At 36.5% G+C, this 16532-nt stretch overlaps 1 protein-coding gene and 1 pseudogene across 1 annotated transcript in view; both read left to right on the top strand.

The window, feature by feature from the left end:
• Positions 1 to 10743, top strand: part of LOC123239164 — a 29325-nt pseudogene extending 18582 nt beyond the window's left edge.
• Positions 1 to 16532, top strand: part of ROBO2 (roundabout guidance receptor 2) — a 773029-nt gene that overhangs the window by 552243 nt on the left and 204254 nt on the right. The window lies entirely within an intron of this gene.

A 16532-nucleotide genomic window follows, 5' to 3' on the forward strand; every position in this document is an offset into this window, starting at 1 on the left:
CTCGATTCCACGTACCTTCCACGCTGTGCCCTGTTGTGGGGTTCCTCTGTTCATCTGGACTTGTTTTTATGTCCCCTTGAGGAGTTTTGTGTGTTTCGGTCAGGAGAGGTTAAGAGCTGCTTCTTACTCTGCCGCCATCTTAACCCGGAAGCCAGGGGGGACCCAAAATGCTTTTTTTAAAACCCTTATGTATTGGTTCCAAGGCAGAAGAGTGGTAAGGTTTAGGCAGTCGGGGTTAAGTAACTTGTGAAATATATTTTGCACTTAACTACCTTAACTTATTCCTTATTACACTTGCCCAGGGTCACGTAGCTGGGAAGTGGCTGAGGCCAGATTTGAATCTAGGACCTCCCGTCTCTAGGCCTGGCTCTCAATCCATTGAACCACCCAGGTGCCCCCTGTTTGTTTGTTTGTTTTTAATGAGAAGGGTAGACTCTGAGCTCTAAGGTCCCTTCCAGTTCTATTTGTATGATATTTTTGTTGTAATTTTATATTTGAATATGATTCATCTCATAGTTAATTGTATGTTAGAGTAAGAATATCATATCTAAAGCTATTATAATAATTCAGACATTCAGTTAACATAGGGTCTATGAATATAAAAGGAATGAATGATGTAGAAGAAGTAGTTACATGTTATAAGACTCAATGTTTATGAGTAAGGGAGATAAATAAAAATATAACAATATTTTTTCATATTTTACCATGATTGTAACACCCATGGTGTATATACACACTTTTATTGTTTTATGAGATGCTCTCTCAAAGTACTAGGACATAGTTTGAAATGAACTGGTTTAATGAACCTATTCCTTTACTTAGCAACACAATTTTTATTGCTCAGAACTGTGAGGAAAGTGATTCTTTTTCACAGCAAAAAAAAATATATGTATATATATACATATATATATTAATAGAACCAAATTTTAGATTTTTAAAGTTACTACATATCCATGAAAATCCCCTGTAAAATATATGATTTATTATCTTCTTGAGATTTTAAAAGATGCAATTTCAGATTTTTCTTTATGTAGCATGGAGTATGAATAGACATATATGCCCAACCAAAGAGATACAGCACTTGCATGCCACTGTAACCATCTTGAACAAAATACAACATTCTGTTCCTAACCAAGGCATTACTATCTTCATGTTAATTCCTGCCAGTGAAAGCCATACTGTCCTGTAAAACCACTCTGAACATGATGTCATTAACCTTTGAGGTCTCCCATCCCCTCAAATCCTACATTGTTTTTGACCTTTGCTTTCTCTTCATGTTCAACTATCTGATTTCCATAGTGTCCTACTCACCCCCACAAGCTATTATTAGCATAACAGAGCTTTAGCATGACATTGATTGAAGCCATGGCTGGGTGAATGCAGTATCAAAGCATAATTTAGCAGACATCAAATCTAATTTACTGTGCGTATTGTATTTAAAAATCTCATAGTAGTGTTTAAAGAGAAGTATCCCAGACTTCTGATCTTAATTGTCCTTTTTATATTCTTGTGTAGTTATCCAGAAATCCTACTACTTAGGATCATATTTTTCTTCTAAAATTCTTGTCTTTCACTTACAAACACTTACTACATGCAGAGATTTTTCCAGGTTCTGTATACTCCACCTCATTTCATGACTGTCACTTAAACAGCACTCTTTAAATTTTGCAAAATTTGTTAGCTACAGTATCTTATTCCATCCTCATAACAATCTAGTGAGATGGGTACTACAAGTTATATTTTCTTCATTTTACAAGTGAGGAAACTGAGGAAGAGAGGTGTTAAATAACTTAACCATTTGACCACAGTGTAAGTTCAATTTTAGAACGCTATTCTCCATGCTACATTGCTTTTCATAGTTTTTTTCCAATGTTCTAGTTTTAGTTGATATTTAGATATTTGTTATGTAAATTAACTTTGAATGATTTCAGAAATTATTTTCACTTTTCAATTAGCATGAAATGCAGTTTAGAATAGTGGGTAGAAGAAAGTCAAGAGACTTTGGTTCAATTATTCTTTCTGACAGATTATTTGCTTCATCACTCTAGTAAGTCATTTAATCCCTTTTGGTCTATTGATGCTCTAATCTAGTGGTAAGAAAATAAAAAAGAAATAGGTACCAGTAAACCCAGCATAAGGATTCCTATGGACACATTGATTTAGAAAGCCATGTTAATCTAATCTCTTTTGTATTTATTTCTTTTTATTTTGTTAAATGTTTCTCAAATTCTCAATTTTAATCTAGTTTGACTGCACTGAGAAGTTTTGTATGCATCTAACCCAGTCTTTGATACCTCTTTGTTAGGCAATTTTTTGTTACAGGTGACTATTCTAATGAAATCTTAGCCACAATCCCTATCCATATTCTCAAATTTATACATCACCCATTATATACTTTAAATTTTCTTTATGTGGCACAAGCATTTTTCTTATGTTAAAGAAATTTTCCATAGAAAAACAATTCTATATGCTTAATTTCTTCTTGTTTTTGTGCTACAAGTGCTACCACTTTACTGCCTTCTCCTTTTCATTTGGTGCTATCTAAAAAGTCATTTCTTCATAAACCACTTCATTCCTGTCAGGCAATTTGAATTACTGATATAGTACAGAGTCAAGAGAGGGACTATTGGCACATTTTTTTGGTATCTTCTAGCTTTCAGAAATGAATTATTTTGTCTGATACCCTTCCAAACATTATTCTCATAGAGTTGGTCAGAGAGACAGAGAGGTCCTATGGAATGGGAGATGATGGATGCAATTTATTTTAGAGTCCAAACTCTACATTATAATGGAGGAAGATGCCTCATGTCCTGGTCTCTTACTCAGCTCTCCTTATGTCCTTTGATCTAAATCTACATACTCAATATCATTTTTTTCTTTTTTAAATCTTCAAGTGTGGTGAAAATTTAATTATTAATCAGCAGAAACACCTATAAAGTCTCCAAGCCAATAATAGGTTTATTGAGAGAATCTCACAATAAAGCCAGGCTCTGGTTAAGACAAAGATCAAAGACATCGAGCCTTAGGAAATGGCTTTTTTAATGCACAGAAATCTCATAACACAGCGTAAGATTAAAGACAGAAAATATAGTTAAAATTAAAATAGGATGAACACAAATCTTTTGCATGGGCAAGTCTTATTTAATGATGTAAGTGCTAAATAATCTGGAACATACAGAAATCATCACTATGAGAGTAATTAATGTCTGTTATTATGACTGACCTTTCCAAGGCCTCTGCAATAAGGGATCAGGGTCTGATTTTTGCTTACAATTTCTACCTATGTCAGAAGTCTCCTGTACAGCTCAGGATAACTAACAGAGGCCATTGCACCTAGTATATGGGCATCCTATACTCCTGACTGAATGTATTATATCAGACACTCAACAGCAGCCCTCTACCTCCTGAATACCTATAACAGGGTATGGTGGGCTTGGTAAGAATGTTTAGGTTACAGGCCTATGGTCACAGTGCCTGTCAGCAAGATTTAATACCACCCTGAGCTATATTTTTCTTAGCAAATGCTTCTAAATCATATAAGGCTAACTATATTATTTAACTATTAACTCAAAGCTAATGACTTTGTTATAAAAATAATCATAAAGGTTAATGCTATTACAATCATGAAACAGGTAGGGAATTTTACATTCATACAATTCACTATTCCACTGAAAAGAAAAATTTGCAGTGTTTTGTGAGTGGACTTTTCATTACTATGAAATAATTCCATGACATTGAGTTAAACTACTTTTCTTATTAAAGATCATGAAAAATCAATGTATGTGCTGGTTTAGAATTATGCAGGAAAGGGTAGCAAGAAATTGGTAAAAAAATTATATAACTCTGATAAGAGCCTCATTTCAGAGGCAGAGCCAAGATGGTGGTGCCCTGGAGAATTTAGAGATTGCCCCTGCCTTTGCTCTGACATGGTGTGGTAGGTGGTATGGGGGAGGGTGATCAGCTTGTGCTTTGATTAGTACAGTTTTGCTCCCTTTTAGTGTGGGAATCCCCATACACTGCCTACCTTAAGGCTGTGTTCAGTGGGAGAGCCCTTTACTCATCTGGTTTTGATTTCTGTCCTTTTAAGATACTTTGTAATGATCAGTTGGAAGGAGATTCACCATCTTGGCTCTGCCTCTGACAGTGGTTGACCACGACACTTGAGACTCAAGGCTGAAGAGTGCAGAGCTTAGGCAGAAACGTGGCTGGCCACAGCCTAGGCAGCAAGGGCTAGAAAGATAGCTTCAGTGCAAAAGGCTTTAAAGCACACTACACAAAGAACATCACAGATCTACCTGCCATCACTTGGGCTTCTCACTGGGAAGGGAAAAATATTACTAAGGCAAAACTTTGCAAGATAGAAGCTAAGAAAGTAATGTCCACCAGTATGCACGAACCCTGATAAAAGGCATAAGCAAGAGTGAAAAAAAAAACAAAACACTTGACCCTGGATAATTTCTTTCTTTTTTTTTAAACCGTTACCTTCCATTTTAGAATCAATACTGTGTATTGGTTCTAAGGAGGCAAAAGAGTGGTAAGGGCTAGGCAATGGGGGTCAAATGACTTGCCCAGGGTCACACAGCTAGGAAGTGTCTGAGGTCAGATTTGAACCCAGGACCTCCTATCTTCGGGCCTGGTTCTCCATCCACTGAGTCACCCAGCTGACCCCCACCCTGGATAATTTCTATGGAAAAAAGAGAAAAATAAAGAATTAACAGCAGAGAGTGACAAACAAGCTAACACATCCAAACATTAAAAAAAATGGAACTTTATTACAAGCTCTTGAGGAACTCAAAAAGGAGTTCAAGAACAAAGTAAGAAAGATAGAAGAAAAATGGGAAGAATAGTGGGGAAAAGAAATGAAAGTAATACAAAAAGAAAATAATAGCTTAAAAGACAAAATTGCCCATGTGGAAAAAAGACACAGGAATCAAATGAAGTAATAAACAAATTGGAGACCAGAATTGACCTGCTGAAAACCATGAAAAGCATAATAACCAAACTGAAAAGGAAAATCAAAAGATCATAGCTAAAAACCAGTCATTAAAGACTAGAATTAGGCCATTAAAGCTGATGATCTCATGAGAAAGCAAAAATTAATAAAGCAAAATCAAAAGAATAAAAAAATGAAAGGAAACATGAAATATCTCATTGAAAAGACAACTGAGTACATGCTGATGTCTCATCCTAGATTCATTTTATTTAGCATCCAGCCAAGAGTCAGCCAAGCACCCCCTCCAGCCCACTAGACTCCAGATTTTGTTGTAGGCCTTGTGCTTCTCCATCCCTGCCACCACCTCTTCCTCATCTTCTCTTCCACGGTCCAGATATATAGTATGATCATTAGGTGTTCAGTTATCCAACAATTTTCTATGGAAAATCAAGGGAAGTGAACAACCATGGTTACCATGAGCAACTTTGAAGAATGGGAAACCTTTAGAGAAGCTTGATCAAGATGCCATCTTCATAAAACCCTTCAAGGCAAGACTCCGACAGAGTTCCTTTATCTCATCTTGCTCAATCAGTGGAGGCACCTTACCGTTTCTCCTCTGCCTCTCAGGAGGTAACAGAAAGCCAGTATTGCAACTTAGTTGGATTCAAGCCTACAGATGTATCCCCCACAGCCACTGTGAAATTCCTTGGGGCTGGTACGGCTGGTACTGTCTCCCTGCATCACTGACCTCATCATCTTGGACACAGCCAAAGTCCAGCTGCAGATTCAGGGAGAGAGTCAGGGGGTCATCCACACTTCCTCTACCTGTGCCCAGTATCAGGTTGTCATGGGCACCATTCTTACCATGGTGAAGACCAAGGGCCCTGGCAGTCTGTACAAAGGACTGGTTACTGGATTGCAGTGCCAGATGAGTTTTGCCTCTGCCTGAATTGGCCTCTATGACTTTGTCAAGCAATTCTACACAAAGGGGTCTGAACATGATATTGGAAGCCTCCTCCTGACAGGCTGTACCATAGGGACACTGGTAGTAGGTGTAGCCCAATGCACAAATGTAATGAAGGTATGTTTCCAGGCCAAGGCTTGTGCAGGTGGCAGCTGGAGATTCTAGGGCATAGTGCATACCTATAAGACTATTACCTGAGAGGAGGGCCTTTGGGGCCTTTGGAAAGGTACTTCACCCAATGTAACCTGCAATTCTATTGTCAACTATGCTGAGCTAGTGACCCATGACCTCATCAAAGATGCCCTCCTGAAGGCCCACTTCATGACTGATGACCTTCCATGTTACTTCACTTCAGCCTTTGGGGCCAGCTTCTACATCACCATTATTGCCTTCCCTGTGGATTTGTCAAGACAACATACTTGAAGTCTGCTTCGGGCCAACATGCCAGTGCTGGTCACTGTGCTCTCATCATGCTTCAAAAAGAGGTGCCCCAAAGTAAGATGTAAATTTAATTTTAGTGTAAGATTTAAATTAATGTCCAATAACTCCAAATGTTGTATTTATACAGTTTATTAATAATCACTTGAAGCAGAAAGAAAATAAGCTAAAAGAAATAGGAGTTCAAACCTAATTATCTAGCAAAAAGTAAATCCACACAAGTAAGATCTCCTGCCTCTCCCCTCACCCCACCTTCACAGTGGCAATCACAGGAAGAATGAGAGAGGCAGGACTATATCTTCCCTACGTTAGCACATAATGTGAGAATGGAAGTGGAATGCTGGGAATTGAAGTTCTAGGGTTCAAATTCTGATTACACAATCCTCCCTGTGATTCCCACAGGAAATGAACATGTAGAAATCTCCCAGATTTACATTCCTAGTTTCTCCCTTGAATCAATACACATAACCAACTTCTATCTCTAAAGATTTTCAACTAGCGGTACATACAATATTGCCCTTTCTAAGGGGAAATTAAAATAATTTGGGGATAAGAGGGAAATAAAAGAGAAAGAGAATGAAACTAATGATTGTATAAGTTCTAAAATTAATATTCAATGCCTCAAAAATATGATATTTATAAGGATTTATTAATATAAAATTATAAAGCTAGAAAAACACAAGGAAACAGTACCGACTCACCCCACGTGACTGCCAGCCGCTACCTCCCTAGCACCACTCACCACACACTTCCCATGCCAAGAAGGCAGTGTGACCACACAAACCCAAATTAAATACAGCCCAAAAACCGAGGCACACATATGCAAAGCTTAAGGAATTATGGGTATGGTGAAAGGGAGTTTGGGTAATGTAGTTTCAAGGGGTACAAGGTCTTCAAACTTTACAATTGCTAGGAGCACTGACAAAAAGCCAATTAGGGGACAGTCCCCTTTGGCATAAGAGTTTACATTCAAAATAAATGGGTTCAACCCCCCACAGTTCATTATCACTACATCCCAAAGTTCATTCTGGATCTTTTGGTGCAGTGTGAGGTTTCTGCAGGCATCTCCATGGCACCTTCTCCAAACAATTCACTTTCTTGATTCAGGGAGGTAGCAAGTTTCTTATTCTAAAATTACTCTCAGATGAAATTTTTTTTATAAATTTAGAATTTTATTACAGTTATATAATCCTTCCTGAGGAGGGTGTTGACAAACACACATATCACCCAGGGATACATGGCTAAGTTATGAGGTATGTGAATCAATTGTTAAAAGGAAATAAAAAACATATAGAAAATAATCAAAATTAAATAGTATATAACAATTCTGAGTAAACAAGAATAAGTCCATAACAGGTCCTAGAATCAGGGCCCAATAAAGTGATTAATGTCCTATAACCCTGTAGGACCATTGCAGCCATATGCACTTCCCCAATCAGCAGCCAGAACTACAGAAAATTGCCACACTTATGAAAGACAGAAAAGGGATTAGACTTTGTAGCAGATGGGAAATAGCATTCGCTGGTCTGATTTTACCTTTGCTCTCAGGGATAGGGGAGTCAATATGGCAGCTAAACTGAGGTACTTTGTCTGAATCTGTCATGGGGAAATCCTGTGTCTGATGTTGTCAAACAGCCACTTCCTTGAACCCAAAAGTCCTCTGTCTTGGCACAGATTCTCATCAATCCCACTGAGACTGTCTCCTTGACCTTGTGCTTCTTGGCACTGTATAATGATGACTCTTTCGTGATACCTTCTCCTGGAATCAGACATAATCATTAATCAAAGTCCCATAATATTTAACAATGAATGGCAGGTTTCCATAGTCTAAAGCTTTTGGGTATGTATTAATATTAGGGCTAATGGATATTGTAAACTTATATTAGTGCAAAATCAAAAAACCATTAATACTGATAATGTGCTTTGAGTACAAAAAATGAGAGAAAAAAGAAAACTCAAATACTCTATTGCAATACAAGGAAAATCAATAATAAAAATTTTTAAAAATCAAAAATATATTGTTCACAATCAGTTAACATTGTTACTCCAGGAGAGGCACAATACAAAGTTTTCCGACCCAAAAATGAGATCCATTTCCTTTTTAACTTGGCCATGAGTGCAAGTGTGAGTGTGAGTGCAAGTGATTTTCACTGAGTAACAGCTTTATAAAATAGTGGTACAGCAGTTAATACACATTCAAGAAGTACCAAAATCCCCCAAACCTTATTAAAAGCCCAGATAATGACAATAGTAAACAAACCTGCTATCATATAGGATTCACATGAGTTGCCGTGTGACATTTTAAAAAAACTTTTGAAACTGATGGATACTTGTCAAAATTTCTCCAGATCTAGTGAATCTTTCAACCTCAGCTGAGATATTTTTAACAAAGTCTATTACTACCATCATTCCAAAATTTTGTAGGAGAGCTCATAAAAACACAAACCTCTTTACTGCTGATGAAAACCTTTTGGGTCTAAAATTCCACCAAGAATCTAGATCATTCTGGTGGAAGGGTAGAGTAATCTGAAGAGTTACAAATATAGAAACCATCCAGAAACCACTGAAGCTTCATGGGAAATGCTCCCTCTTGGGAGTCAGCCAGAGATACCATGCCTCCTAGGAAAACCTTCTTACCTCCCGGATGAGACTGTAACAGCTGTAAAAGGCATGTCTTTATATGTCTCATCTATTGCATTTTTATAAATGTGGAAGTGTGAAATACAATAGTGCTATAGCACTTCACTTCAACTACTAAATGGACCTTTACCTCTTGTTACAAACAACTCAAAGGCAGGCAAATGATCAGTCAGAGGTAGTAGTGCTACTAGATATCTAAAAGTCACTTCTGAAGATACGTTAAAATCAATTTTAAATTTAGAGGTCATTAAATTATCTAAAGGTTGTATACAAGTTGTAACCAGTTTGATGGAATCCATGCACCATCATCTATGCCACAATTAACAAAGGAAAAAAGGATCAAAAGGCTAAATAGGCATTATGTAACCTTGATGGATCTGGTGACAAACCCAGCATCCATAAGGACCTATGGAAAAGGGAAAGGAAAAGGAAAAGGGTTTGGCGAAGTTGACTATGGGCTTTTACAATGGTATTTTCTACAGTCTAGTCATATGGGGAAGAACAAATAAAGACAATGTAACAGCACATATAGCTAATGGACAAAACAGTAGCAGAAAGTGACATAGTGTAACAGAAGATATTAGATTAGATTAATATATGAACTTAAAAAAACAAAATTAAATCATAAAGCAAACAATCATCAAATACAATATATGGGACAGGAAACAGGCACTGAATTCAAGAGTCCTTTATTCCAATTCCAATAGGCGCATTACAGAGACTTCTTCACTATTTAGAAGGGAACAAACTGGGATAGTTAGCAATGGAGTCTAAAATTTACCTCCAGACTCTTTATGTTCCATCTCCTCCCCAGGATTATCATCCATTTAGATTTCTTTGGTCACATTTCTGGGGTTCCACATACCTGCACTGAGCATAGTGTGGATGAACCCCATATTGGGTGTGTTGTAGAGACTGAGCAGGCCAAAATGGCAAGAGGATATAGGGAGATGAATCTTACAACCTCCCCCCTCTCCTGCTCAAATCTCAGGATTACTCAAGCTAGTTGCAAGGAGAAGTGCACCCAGGAATGGTAGGAAGAAAAGACATCCTAAAACATTGGTAATACACTGTTCTTTCATAGTGAAGGCCATGCTTGCAATTCTACTTATTAAATTGGTTGAAAACCTACTTCCTGTCTGTTGGTGGTGCTAGCTGAGAATGTACTGGCTAGGCATAAAGGTAAGAGGTTTGGAAGAGTAACCTTCCTTTCCCTCCACCCAGGAGTAAAAATGCCAGGGAACACGTGCTACCAAGTGGGAGTGCTGGGGTACTAGCTGAGGGGCCCCTAGACCCCGGTGTTTGAGACATATTGGGTTTAGGAAAGGCCTTGAAGAGAGAGCAAACTTCTAGGAGTAAGATAAGACTAAACTTTATCAATTTAGCACAATAATTAATAACTTCTAATAACAAAACTCTGAGCTGAAATTATTAACTTCCTTCAACACCCCGGGATTGTGGACTGTGAGTTAGTAGCTTGTGGGGAAGCAGGGTTGCTTCCCCCAGGTAAAAGAATTCAGGAGAGTTAGAGGCTAATTGTTGCTAAAAAAAAACAAAACACACATACACCTGGCTTCCAAAGTAGCACCTCAGCTGTTGGCAATGTAAAAGAAAGCGGGATTTATACTTTACCAGCCACCCATAAACTGGGTCAAAAATAGCCCCAGTTTGTGTGTTCAAGAGATATGGTGGCAGGCTCTCAGCAGCAGCAGCAGCAGCAGTAGCAGCTGGAATAGTGGGAGCAACAGTGGCTGTAGGAGGCTTTTAAAACTAATCTGCCTTTTTGTCTATTTAAAAAAAAATTGTTTTACTCACTTAGAGAGCAGTAAGGGTCCTAAACTCCAAACTAAATGTAAGATTTAAATTAATGTCCAATAACTCCAAGTATATTTATAAAGTTTATTAATAATCACTTCAAGTAGAAAGAAAATAAAGTAAAAGAAATAGGAGTTCCTAATTATCTAACAAAAAGTAAACACATGTGAATAAGTTCTCCTGCCTCTCACCTCACTCCACTTCCACAGCTGTGATCACAGGAAGAGAGAGAGAGAGAGGCGGGCTACACAAAATTTATATCCTCTCTATGTTAGTGCTTAACATGAGAAGGAAAGTGGGATGCTGGGAATTGAAGTTCTAGGGTTTGGGTTCTAATTACATAGTAGTGATGTTTGTCACTTATGAGCTACTGAAACAGGCCCTAATGGCAGCTTTTGCTTCCCCATTCCCTCCTAATTTTTTTCTTTTTCCTTTCCTTCCCTGCCCCACCCATTACCCTCTCAAGAATTTGTCCCATTTAATTCTTTTTCCAACCCCCATCCTTTGCCATTGCCACTTCACCCTGTTCTCAAGAGCTTATGTCCAATAAAGCTAGACCATAACCCCTGCCCTAAACAGAAAAAAAAAAACTGACCTGGAAAAAAAGATCCAGGAGAGACAATTTGAGAATTATTTGGTCTGCCTGGAAAAAAAAATAAAAGCCTTGACATCATGTTATAAGAAATTATCAATGAAAACTGCCCTAATATTCTTGAACAAGATATTGTATTATGATACAAATACGGTACTAATTCCCAAGCCAGGAAGGCAAAAAAAGAGAAGTAAAACTATAGGCTAATATCCTTAATGAACATAGATGAAAAAAATATTAAATAAAATTATAGCTAAGAGGCTACAACAAGTTATCATTAGGATAATTCACTATGACCAGGCAGGATTTATACCAGGAATGTGAGGATGGTTTAATATTAGGAAAACCATCCATATATCTGACCATATGGATAACCAAACTAATACAAATCACATGATTATCTCAATAGATGGAGAAAAAACCTTTGATAAAATAAAACACCCAATTCTCATTGAAAACACTAGACAATATAGCAATATAAGGGCCTTTCCTCAAAATAATTAGCAGTATTTATTTAAAAATATCAGCAGGTATCATCTGCAAAGGGGATAAGTTAGACACCTTCCAAATAAGATCAGGAGTGAAGCAAGGATGCCTATTATCTTCTCTACTCTTTAATATTGTACTAAAAATGCTTGCAGTCTCAATTAGAGAAAAAAAGAAATTGAGGGGATCAAAGTAGGCAATGAGAAAACTAAACTATCACTCTTTGCAGATGACATGATAGTATATCTAGAGAATCCAAAAAAATCAACTAAAAACCTAGTAGAAACAATCAATAACATTAGCAAAATTGCAGGGTATAAAATAAACCCACAAAAATCATCAGTATTCCTATATGTTTCCAACAAAACCCAGCAGCAAAAGTTAGAAAGAGAAACTCCATTTAAAATTATTCTACACAAGATAAAATACCTGGGAATTTACTTGCCAAGAAAAATTCAGGAATTACATGAACATAACTACAAAACACTCTTCACACAAATAAAACTAGATCTAAACAATTGGAAAAACATTTATTGTTCATGGGCAAGATGGGCTAATATAATAAAAATGACAATCCTACCTAAATTAATTTACTTATTCAGTGCTATAGCTATCAAACTACCAAAATATTTTTTCATAGTAGTAGAGAAAATTATTACAAAGTTCATCTGGAATAAGAAAAGATCAAGAATATCATGGAAATAATGAAAAAAATGTGAAGGATGGAGGCCTACCTTTACCAGATCTCAAGCTATACTATAAAGCAGTAACCAACTAAACTATATGGTACTGGCTTACAGAAAGAAGGGTGGATAAATGGAATAGATTTGGGGTAAATGACAGTAGCAAGATAGTGTTCAATAAATGCAAAGATCCCTGCTTTTAGGGGCAAGACTAATGGACAAAAAGTACTCTGAGTATTAGAAAATAATATAGGAGAAATAGGGCTTTGATCAAGATCTTACACCCTATACTAAGATCCACTCAGAAAGGGTAAATGACTTAAATATAAAGAGAGAAATAATAAAAAGTTATATGAACATAGAATAGTATATCTGTCTGTCAGATCTATGGGAAAGGAAGGAATTTAAGGCCAAGCAGGAGTTAGAGAATACTATTAAATGTAAAATGAATAATTTTGATTATATTAAATTAAAAAGTTACTGCACAAATGAAACAAATACAACCACAATTAGAAGGGAAGCAACAAATTGGGAAAAAATTTTATAACAAAAACCTTTGATAAAGATCTTTTTTTCTGAAACTTATGTGTAGCTATGTCAATTTTACAAAAAATCAAGTTATTCCCCAATTTTCAAATGTCAAGAGACATGAATAAACGGTTTTCAGATAAAGAAATCAAAACTATCAATAAGCACATGAAAAAGTGTTCTAAATCTCTCATAATTAGAGAAACACAAATCAAAACAACACTGAGGTACCACCTCCCACCTAGCAGATTGGCCAATATGACAGTAAAGGACAATAATAAATGTTGGGGGAGATGTGGCAAAATCAGGACACTAATATACTGCTGGTTGAGTTGTGAATTAATCCAGCCATTCCGGAAAGTAATTTGAAATTATGCCCAAAGGGCTTTAAAAGACTTGCCTGCTCTTTGATCCAGCCATACCACTGCTGGGTTTGTACCCCAAAGAGATAATAGGGAAAATATGTATACAAAAATATTCATAGTTGCCCTCTTTGTGGTAGCAAAAAATTGGAAAATGAGGCATTTCCTTCAATTGAGGAAAGGCTGAACAAATTGTGGTATATGATGGAGATGGAATATAATTATGTTGTAAGGTGTGATGATCTGGAAACTTTCTCTACGAACTGGGAGAACCTCAGTGAAATGATGCAGAGTGAAATGAACTGAACCAAAAGAACACTGTACACTGAAAGTAAAACATTTTTGGAAAAATCCAATGTTATGGTCTTTGCTAGTAGTAGCAATTGTAGTATACAGAATTGGGGGATATAGTTTTTTTCTAGCTTTGGCTGAGTTCCAAAAAGCTGTTGGAGGTTTTAGAATCTTGAGGAGAGAGGCAGTTGACTGGATCTTCCGTGGTGGGAGGAAGTCAATGAGCGAGCTCTTAGATTATCTAGCTTCAATATTGAAATTTAGCCTAGCATTGATATATTTACTTAAGAAATTATTATTTTAGATAGACCCTTTATATCTTCCTTTCCTAATACCACCCTGCCTTCCCTCCCTTACCTTAGTGGCTGTGGAGTTTATAAGGAGAGAAATTAGAGAGGAGTTAAATCTGTGAAGTTATCTAATTGACAGCATTATCTATAATTTAATCAAATCATTATTTATTCCCTTTAGATAGCATTTTGTAAAACTGAGTAAGGCAGGTCCTTGCTCAGATTCTATCTTTATTTCCCTTCCCCCACCTGAGGTTCCTGAGATAACTAGTAGGGCTTTCCTTTAATCCACCTTCCCAACAAACATCCTTCAAACAAATAAACCCCTTTGTGTTTCAATAGTCATATTTAGTGTAATTTGTCTGTTAGTTATCAAGAGGGAAGAAGAGGGAAAGAGACAACATACTCTGGGCTTAGAAGGTAGCTGAGGCATCCATCTTGAAGGAAGGTGTTACTTCAAAATAGGTCCCTTCCTGTGGAATTAACTAAAGCCTGTTTGTTAATTTCAGACTAGTCTATTTCCCTCAGCTTGTGTTTGAGTCTAAGTCCCAGTCTGTAAGCCTGCTGTGTTAGCCTGTTTAGTTTAACTTCTATCTCCCAAAAGGATCTCTGTTTCCCTTCTGTGTTATACTCCTGACTTCGGTCCTATTATACCTCGAATCTCCTTTAATCCCAGCCTACCTGTAACCAAGATTACCCACTTACCAAGTTTCCAACATCCTCCTTTCAATTCCCTTATCCCAAACACCTTTCCTCAAATTACCCTCATAACACAATACAACAAGCCAGGATGCTCCTGAAGGACTTATGGAAAAGAATTCTATCCACATTGAGAGAAAGAACTATGGGAATAGAAACACAAAAGCAAAACATATGACATCACTTACCACATTTATATATGAGTATATGATTTGGGGTTTAGGCTTTAAAAATTATTCTATAGCAAGAATGGATAATATGGAAATAGGTATCAAATGATAACAGGAGGTAAAGGGGGAAGGAAATAAAATGAAACATCTTTTAAAATAAATAAATAAAAGAATCTCATTTCTCAAATACATAAAGAACTTACTCATATTTATAAGAAACCTAACCATTCTGGACAATTCCAGACATTCTGGACAAGGGATATGAATAGGCTGTTTTCAGATGGAAAAAAATCAAAGCTACCAATAACCACATGAAAAAATGTTCCAAATCCCTATTTATAGAGAAATTCAAATCAAAAAAACTCTGAGTTACAACCTCACACCTAGCAATTTGGCCAATATGACAGTAAAGGAAAATAATGAATATTGGAGGGATTGTGGCACGATCAGGACACTAATGCATTGCTGATGTAGTTGTGAAATGATTCAACCATTTTGGAAGACAATTTGGAATTATGCCCAAAGGGATATAAAATGCATATCTTTTGATCCAGCAATACCACTACTATGTCTGTATCCCTAAGAGATAAAAAATGAGAAAGGATCTGTTTGTACAAAAATATTTATACTGTGCTTTTTGTGATCACAAAGAATTGGAATCCAATGGGATATCCCACAATTGGGAAATGGCTAAACAAATTGTCATATCTGATAGCAATGGAATATTATTGGATTATAAGGAATGATGAACTGCTTTATTTCTACAAGAACTGGAAAGACCAACATCAACTGATGCAGAGAGAAATAAGCAGAACTAGGAGAACACTATACACACTAACTGAAATATCTTGGAACAATCAAATGTGATAGATTTTGCTACTAAGAGCAATACAATGATCTAGGACAATACTGATGGAGTTGTGAAAAAGAATACTATCTACCTCTAGAAAAAGATCTGTTGGAGTAGAAATGCAAATGAAAACATATGATTGATTTATTACTTGTTTATTTGGGTATGTGATTTGGAGTTTTTTCTTTTTTTCTTTTTTCTTTCTTTTTAAACATTTATTAATATTCATTTTTAACATGGTTACATGATTCATGCTCCTACTTTCCCCTTCACCCCGACAGTCCCCCCACCCATGGCTGATGTGTATTTCCACTGGTTTTAACATGTGTCATTGATCAAGACCTATTTCCAAATTGTTGATAGCTGCATTGGTGTGGTAGTTTCAAATCTACATCACCAATCATGTCTACCTCAACCCATGCGTTCAAACACTTGTTTTTCTTATATGATTCCTCTCCTGCAGTTCTTCCTCTGAATGTGGGTAGCGTTCTTTACCATAAATCCCTCAGAACTGTCCTGTGTCATTGCATTGCTGCTGGTACAGAAATCCATTACATTTGATTTTACCACTGGAGTTTTGTTTTTAAAAGATCACTCTTTAAAAATGAATAATATAGATTCATGTTTTGAGTGATAATACATGTATAACCAATTGGAATTGCTTGTAAACTCTAGGAATAGGGAGTAAGGAAGGGAAGGAGATGACACAAATCATGTAAGTTTGAAAAACAAATGTGTATATTTGTTACTGGAATACAATAAAGATATAATTTAAAAAATAAAAATAAATT

Source organism: Gracilinanus agilis, chromosome 3 (genome assembly GCF_016433145.1).
Source record: "Gracilinanus agilis isolate LMUSP501 chromosome 3, AgileGrace, whole genome shotgun sequence".
NCBI lineage: Eukaryota > Metazoa > Chordata > Mammalia > Didelphimorphia > Didelphidae > Gracilinanus > Gracilinanus agilis.